The sequence below is a fragment of the Arachis hypogaea genome, chromosome 3 (genome assembly GCF_003086295.3).
Source record: "Arachis hypogaea cultivar Tifrunner chromosome 3, arahy.Tifrunner.gnm2.J5K5, whole genome shotgun sequence".
In the NCBI taxonomy this organism is placed as follows: Eukaryota; Viridiplantae; Streptophyta; class Magnoliopsida; order Fabales; family Fabaceae; genus Arachis; species Arachis hypogaea.
In genome coordinates this window covers 28,966,710-28,975,054 of record NC_092038.1, presented here as the reverse complement: position 1 = coordinate 28,975,054, position 8,345 = coordinate 28,966,710, and the positions used below count along the sequence as shown (strand labels likewise).

At 36.2% G+C, this 8,345-nt stretch overlaps 1 long non-coding RNA gene across 1 annotated transcript; it reads right to left on the bottom strand.

The window, feature by feature from the left end:
• Nucleotides 1–4,798: 4,798 nt before the first annotated feature.
• Nucleotides 4,799–8,143, bottom strand: LOC112790060 (uncharacterized). The gene is made up of 2 exons (XR_011879696.1): nucleotides 7,482–8,143; nucleotides 4,799–7,394 (listed from the first exon to the last, which is right to left on the bottom strand). It is a non-coding gene; the product is annotated as an uncharacterized lncRNA (long non-coding RNA).
• Between the last annotated feature and the right edge of the window lie 202 nt (nucleotides 8,144–8,345).

Below are 8,345 nucleotides of genomic sequence, written 5' to 3'. Positions count from 1 at the left end.
AAGTCGGCCGGGGGGGGTAATTGTTCCTAATTGTATACTGCTTGAACAACTGCTGTTCGGGCTGTCTTGAGTATTCATTCTTCAGGCTGGCGTATAGCACTATCTGACTTCCCTTTGGTCTCCATGGGTTGTTACTACTTTGTGATCCTATGAGAAAAACTTGACACACAAATGCACAGTGGAAATGATAGCATTGATTGCATTCAAAGAGGGTCTGCCTAGAATTATATTTTAAGGACTTTTGCAATCAACTACTAGATATTGTATGTCAATAGTTCTATGTTCAGGATAGTTTCCTAATGTGGCCTGTAACCATATATAACCTCGAATAGAGACTCGCTCACCTGAGAAACCTACCAGTTCTCCAGATGATGGTTGCAGGGCTTTGTCACTTAACTTCATTTTCTGAAATGTTGAATAGAATAGTACATCTGCGCTGCTTCCTGGGTCCATCAGGATTTTCTTAACCAATGGCTCTTTGACCTGCGTAGAGATAACTACTGGGTCGTCGAGGTTATGATCGGTTGCCTTATAGTCGTTGGGGAGAAAAGAGATCTCTGGTTTGTCTGGGTTGACAGGATGGGTTGAGGTTGATGCTGTCATAGTCATCATAGCTCGGTAAGATCTTTTTCTTGCCGAGTTTGTACATCCTCCACCTGCAAAACCATCAGAGATGCAATTTATTATTCCGCGAGTTGGATTAATATCACCGTCTACCTTTCCTTATCTCGGGGATTGTCAGTTGTTTTAGAATGTTGGTCGAGGTCTTCTGCGTTTCGCTTTCGTCCACGGCTTTCGATGTATTTATCCAGTAGGCCTTGGCGTGCTAGCTTCTCGAGGAGATCTTTCGCTATTACACAGTCATATGTGGTATGTCCATATTTCTGATGGAAAGCGCAGTATTTGAATTTGTCTACATATCGCTGGTCTTGATATGTGCCAGCCCTGTTCGGCGGCTTGATGAGCTTTGAATGCAGGATGTCTTTGATAATGCCTTCCCTTTTGGTATTAAGGGGAGTGTAGCTATCAAAGTTGGGTGTGAGTCTGAACGACCTTTGGTCTGTCCTATTGTTTGAATGCTTGTTTCGCCTTTCGTCCTCTCTATTCGAGGTGGGCTTTTCTGCCTTTCGCAGCGCTCGGAGTTCTTTGATCTCGATCTGGGTTGTTGCCTATTCTCAGAATTCGGCTAGAGTTTTCGGCTTTGTTATGACTATGATCTCCTGAAATGTTTCTGGGCGAAGTTGCTTTTTAGAGCGTGGAGGTGGACTTCTGGGTTTAGATTGGGTATTTCATTGGTTGCTTCAGCGAACCTAGTCATGTAGTTCTTCAGGCTTTCATTTGGCCCTTGCTTGATAGTGCTCAGGTAGTCGGAATTGTGCACATATATCTTGGACGTGGCGAAATGGTTAACAAACTGGTCGGCCAATTCATTGAAGTTAGAAATGGAGCCTTCTAGGAGATTGGAGAACTAGATCAAGGCGGCTCTATCTAGGAAGGTGGGGAAAGTTCGACATAGGATTGGGTTGTGTTCTTTATTCATAAACATCATCGTATAGAATTTTGTGACATGGATGTTTGGGTCACCTATTCCTAGATAGGGCTTTAGAGTCGTTGGTAGGGTGAAGTTTTTGGGCATTTCGAAGCTCATGACTTCTTTTGTGAAGGGGTTGGTTCATTTAGTGGTTATTTTCGGGGGATTAGGTATAGTGTGTTTTGCCTCCGATGTGTGCTCATCATTGTTATCTTTGTCTTCAGCGTTCTTGTGCCCCCTCCTTTGCTATGACTGTGTTGCCTCTGGTGTAAGAGTTCGGCCATTCTTTGATTTTCGGCCCGGAGGGTCTCATTGATGGCCAGCAGCTCGGCGGGGTTAGTGTTTGAGGGAGCGTGGCTGTGTTCGTCCGCCATGCGTCGTGACTTGCAAAAACGATTAAGAGGTAAAGAGGGTAAAGAATTGTGGGTTTAGAAAATTTTGGGTCCCACGGTGGGCGCCAAATGTTCCTCCGTGAAAGATATCTCCGAGGTATAGCTCGTCCTGCTGGTATTTGAACGAGTTTTCCTTTGAGACAAGAGGGTAGAACATTGTCTTCTTGTGGAGAGGTGGCGTTGGGCACCTACAAAGGGACTCCAACGCTCAAGTAAGTAAGAGTGTGCGATGTTCAGAGTAGAAAGTGGAGTAATCACGTACCTGTGACTGAATGAGTCACTTATATACATTGAATTACTTTTAGGCCGTTATTTGTATTTTTGTTACTGGTTTTGACGAGGTCTTTTGTTGGTGGTCCGATATTTGGGATTTAGTGGTTTGAGTGTGGAGAGATTTGCGGTGAAGTTATCTTATCCTGCTGATTCTGATTCCGAAGTTGTTGGTATAGGCCGATTTTAGGGTAACGAATCAGAAAACATTCTCCTTCTCTCCCTAGCCGCACTTCTCATCTCTTGATAGCCGTTGCCCAATATCCTCCGTCGCGCTGCACGGATTCCTCCTTGCAGCTCCCCCACCCCGTTGCACCATCACATCCCCACCCCCGTTGCACAATCACAGCCCCCAGCATCCTCCGTGTATGGATTCCCCCTTGCGCCACCCCCACCTCTGTTGCGCCATCACGGATTCCTCTCCCGTGCGCCGCTGCAACCACCGCCCATGCAAGCACAGCCGCCATTCGTCCTCTTCATTGATTGTGTTTTATGTTCAATTTCATGTTCCGTTGAGTCTAGACTATTGACTGATTGTGTTCAAATTCAATTTTATTGTTTTCTTTTCAGACATTTTCATTTTCTCTATATGGTTTGTTGGAACAAAGTCGACCGTTGTACAATATGCTTCTAAGCCCTCTTTTACCTCTTTCTGACCTTCTTGTTTCTTATAAGAAAATTCTTGTTTGGGTTAGTGATGAGATTGTGATGGGCATGCTAATCACTATCTTTTTGGCCACTTCCAAATTCAGCTCAAACTTGTTCCTGACCTCTTCCTATATATATTAATCCTTCCCTCTTCTCTTTCAATTCTCTTCATATTATTATGTTAAATAATTTTTTAATTAACTAGATAGAATACTTATTAGTACAGTTACAATCGGATGAATCAACTTGGGATGAAATAGACTTTGAATTTCTTGAAAATCATAGTGGCAACCGTACATTCTTCAGACTAATGTAATCACACAAGGCAAAGGTGAGAGAGAACAACAATTTTAGCTATGGTTTGATCCCACTTCTGATTTTTACGCTTACTCCATTCTAGAGAATTCACTCTGCATCATGTATGTATCAATTTCTTGATTAGTTAATTAATTAATTCAGAGGCATGCATGTTTATTTGTTCCATTTAACTAATAATTTGTGTACTCAGCCTATACGTGGATGGTATTCCCATTAGAAAATTCAAAAACTATGAATCAAGGAATGTGCTATTTTCAATGAAGAAGCCAATGAGAATGTATAAAAGCTTATAGGACGTTGAAGATTGGGCTATAAGGGGTGGCCTAGTCAAGACAAATTAGTGCAGTTCCATTCATTGCATTTTTTAGAAACTTTTCTATCAATGCTTATATTGAGTCTACTCTTTTCCTATATCTTCTTGCACACACCTAAAAAAATAATAACAAAAATAATTCTGTTAATAAAAAATAGATCACAATAATCGAAAGCCTCTGAAGTAGACAAAATCAACTGGGTACATAAGAATTTTATGGTTTATAACTATTGTTCCGTTTTCAAACCAATAATTTTTTGTTACTTAGTCCAACTAAAAAAATGTAAATCTTTATTAAATAATTTTTTAAGTAGATTATTATCTCAAGTTTACTCAATTAACATGATGTAACTAACTAATCTAATTTCTTTTCTTCTTGTTAGAGAATCTAACTCATACATGTAAGAAATTAGAATTTGTGTTATTTTACATATCAGTTCATTGTACCTAGTTAAATGAAATTTCAATTGTAGCAATCACTTTTATTAAACTTACTTTGCATAAGAAATCAATTTACAAGCATGGAACAACATATAATATAATTTGAAAAGAAATATTATACAAACAAAAAACTAATCTAGATTTTTATTTATTTATGCACTATCATCAATTATAGCAATTAAAAGTGTGTTTGAAAATAGTAAAATGTTACTATATTAAAATACTGTATATAATGCTCTATTCACCATTCTAGAGTTCTATTGGAGTTTTATGGATATGAACAAATAATCCATTACTATATAAATTATTGATTTTTCTATTCTAAATCAATGATTGAGATGTATCATGTACTATACTTTAAGCCATTTAAACTAAAGTAAATGTTCATTTTACTATAATTGTGGATGGTTCTTTCCATTTTAAAGTGGATAGTTATTTTTGGTATACCATTTGTCTTTTATTTAATTTCCTGAATTGTGCTTGCACATGCCCCACAAGTTTTTTCTTTTGTTACATGGATTGGATTATATTTAGTTTAATTTGATTAAATTCAAGTTGGATTTCAGTTACACCATTTAAACATGGTGTACGAGTGATATTTTTTTTATCAATTAGTTAGTTGTTTTTTTATCAACTAATGCGAATGTTCATTTTACTGTGTATGCAAATTATTACTTCTTTTTTAAATTGGATGTTTATTTTCGGTACATCATTTGTCCTTTACTTGATTTTCTAGATTTTGCATGCACATGCTCCGCATGTTTCTTTTGTTTTATGGTTTGGGAATTAGAGATTAAAATACGATCACTGTAAACATTACTATTAACTTGAAAAAAAATAAAGTCTTAATTTAAAATTAAAAGAATTTTTTTATTATATAAAATATTTACATGAGATATATAATTTATAGTTTAGAGAAATACTAGAGAGTCAACAGTTAGTCATCAATATTTAAAAATATGGGTTAAAATAACAAGAATCTTCAAGAAATGCTGCATCATGATGATAGTGTTAAGCTCTTCAAGGTGGTCGTAAGTTAAGGAAGCTTGTTAGGAGCTCTCTGCTTGTAATCTTTCTCCAACATTTTGGCTGCTAGAGATTGTAACTGTCATTCTTCTTTCTCTTTCTTGCTCTTCTCTTTTGTAACTTATGCAATAATCAATGTGCAGTGAAAACAAGAGCACAACTCAATTTTTAGGCATATAAACTACTAGTGTGTAACAAATAACTCATTAACCCCAAGCTTCAGAAGAATCTATGAAAAAAAATTCTTAAATTCATCAAAACATAACTAAATGATTACTTTCATTATAACCAATAAAACAGAGTGAAACTCAATTCCAACACAGAATAAAATGAACATCCGTATATATAGTAAAATGAATATCCGCTTTAATTGATAATAAATATTTAACAAATTAACCAAAATTTTATCCTGCACCATGTTTAAATAGTTTAACTCAAACCCAACTTCAATTCAAGAAAAATTAAACTAAATCTAATCCAATTTTTTTCATTACTCCCAAACCACATAACAAAAGAAACTAATGGAGCATGTGCAGAATCCAGCAACTCAAGCAAAGTAACTTTGCATCCGTACATATTACCAGAATCCTAGTTTAACTAATCCAAATTGAGAAACATATAATAGTGAAAAAATCAAAACTAAGCAAATCCACAGCACGTAACAAATAAACATGCCGAGCATGTGGATGTCGAAGCTAGCAATTCAATTCAAATCAACAAATGCCATGCAGAGCTGTACCTTTTCTTTTTTTAAAAAAAATTCCCATACCAAATTGCGAAATTTTTAGAATCGAGAATAATATAAACCAAGCAAATCATCAACATTGACTCCTTTTTTAACCATTTTAACCCAATTATTCAAACATTTAAAATGGTTTACAAGAGGACAAAAAATCCACTAATTCAACCATCAAAGTACATCTTATTTGAACCACTATAACTGAGCCCTAATACATACCAGGAATGTATACTACATTATTACTCTTGTACCAAATTTAATTAGCTCATTCAAGTAAACTAATAGCAGTTTCAACCAATAATTTAATTAACTCATAAACCACATACGAAATTAATCAAATGACCAATTACGTAACTAAAATAAATATCCATTTATTGAAAGAAACAAACCATCCTTATACATAGTGATTTAAACATCTGTGTTATTCCCAGCAAGTAAAGTAATATAGCATCTGCCATATAAAATGGTCTAAAAGAAGAACAAGGATCCAATGGTTCAACAAATCAAAATATCATCTCAATCGAACATATGTGCATACTCCCTGAGTTCTAAATTCACAAGCAATATCAATTCAATAAATACCGATTGTACCTTTTCTTTTTCTAAAAAAAAGACTTTTAAACCAACTTGAGAAACATGTAGAATTGAGAAAAAAAAGAACCCAAGCAAATCATCAATTGAACCCTTTTTAAAAAATGGTTTACAAGAAAACGCAGAATCAACTAATTCAACCAATTAAATACATCTCATTCAGATCACTATAAATATTGTCCAAACCCCAATACGTAGTAGAAACATATACTTCATTCTTATTATTTGGCTAAATTTAATTAGCTTGATTCAAGCACAACCAAAATAATTTTCAACCAATTATTTAATTAACTCACATACCACATAAGAAATCAAGCAAATGACCAATTACGAAAATAAAACAAGCATCCATTCATCGAGAGGAATGAACCATTCGTAAACATTGCAAATTAAACAACTGTCTTATTCCCAACAAATAAAGTAATTTTGCATCTGTACATATTACCAGAATCCTAGTTTAACTAATTCAAATTGAGAAACATATAGTAGTGAAAAAAATAGGACATAAGCAAATCAGCAACAACAACATGGTTTTTTTCGATTGGGTCCAGTAATTCAAAAATAAAATATAATCTGCATGATGAAGAAAAATCCAATAATCCAACCAAATCACAGAATATCTTTTAACCAAAGTAACTATTTCTTGAAGCCTAATTCATTGCATAAACATCCATTTAAAGAAAATAAAACCCTAGCTATCACTAGCCTATTGTAGTCAGATAAAGTTGTTGAAGATGCTGCGTGTTACCGTGTTGGCGCTGTTTGCCACAGTTGGCGGTGACAGCAGTGTTCAAGCGCCTGTTGACGTGCGGCTTGCTTGGTGCTGCTGTTGCTACTGGGTCTGTGGCAACTGTGGAAGGTGGCGGCGCAAGCGGACAGGAGTTCGGCAACCTGCAGGGAGAAAGGAGACGAGGGAGGAGATGCTCGACGGTAACGTGTGATGCTAGTGAGGGACTGGGCGTGGCCGATGAGAGGGTTTGGTAGAGAAAAAGCAACGTGTGTTGCTGTTGGAGGAGTGGCCGTCGCCAATAAGAGGACTGGGTAGAGAAAAAGTGACGATGTTGATGCTTGTTGTGAAAGACGGAGTAACGCCGACCAGTGTGGTCGGTGAAGGAGGGAGTGGCGCTGATGAGAGGTAAGAAGGGGGTGGTTAAAAATTGAAATGTGAAAAATAGGGTTTTTCATAGAGTAATTAGCGGTGTTTTTTTTTACCTTGTTGGACCAGAATTATAGCCGTTGTTCGCGTTGTTCACAATCTTCATTGTCTACCTAGCAGAGCCATAACTAAATACGAGGAAGAAAAAACTTTTGATAAACGACGAATTTAAATATGAATTGTGAGAGTAAAAGAAAAAAAAGGTTCAAGGAAACCACATTTCATCTACTTCTAAGATCATTGTTTGTAAATTAAAATTCTTATGTCATTAACTACTCACTACTAAAAGATCAAGTATCAAGTAATTGTATATACATGTTATTTCACATTTTTTTAAGTGATTAATCTAATCATAAAAATAAGAGTCGCTCTAGTGTACGTATTAAAGTTGATAAAGATATACAGAAATTTGTGTAGATGGGAGGTTACGCATGTACTGTCATGTTGCAGAATAGAGCAGGCTTTGGCTAGGAGATGTCCTCCAGCCTGGCAAGATGCTCAGCTAACCCGCGACTTGATGATAAAGTAAAACACGATTCACCTCTCCATGTGTTGGCTTCCATAATGGGCATGACTAAGTTTGTGTTGATTAGAGTGATTGTGTACATGGACTGTTTTTTCATTCATTTTTAGGCCGTGGGATAGCCTTGAAAAATGTGTTGGATTGGAGAGGAGGATAACTCACGAAAGTCTATGTCAGAAGGTTAGACATTTTTAGAATACTATAATAGGTTGGTTCTCGAACGAAAACAATTAGTGGACATGTTGAAAATCCTAAATAGCCGCAGCAATGCTCGGTCGGAGAGACGATGGGGTTGAACGTGTAAACCCCGCAAATTTAGCAAATAATTAAAAAATTAAATTTTAATAAGGAAAATTAAAAATGTAAATCTAATATTAGAAAAGGATAGAGCTAATTA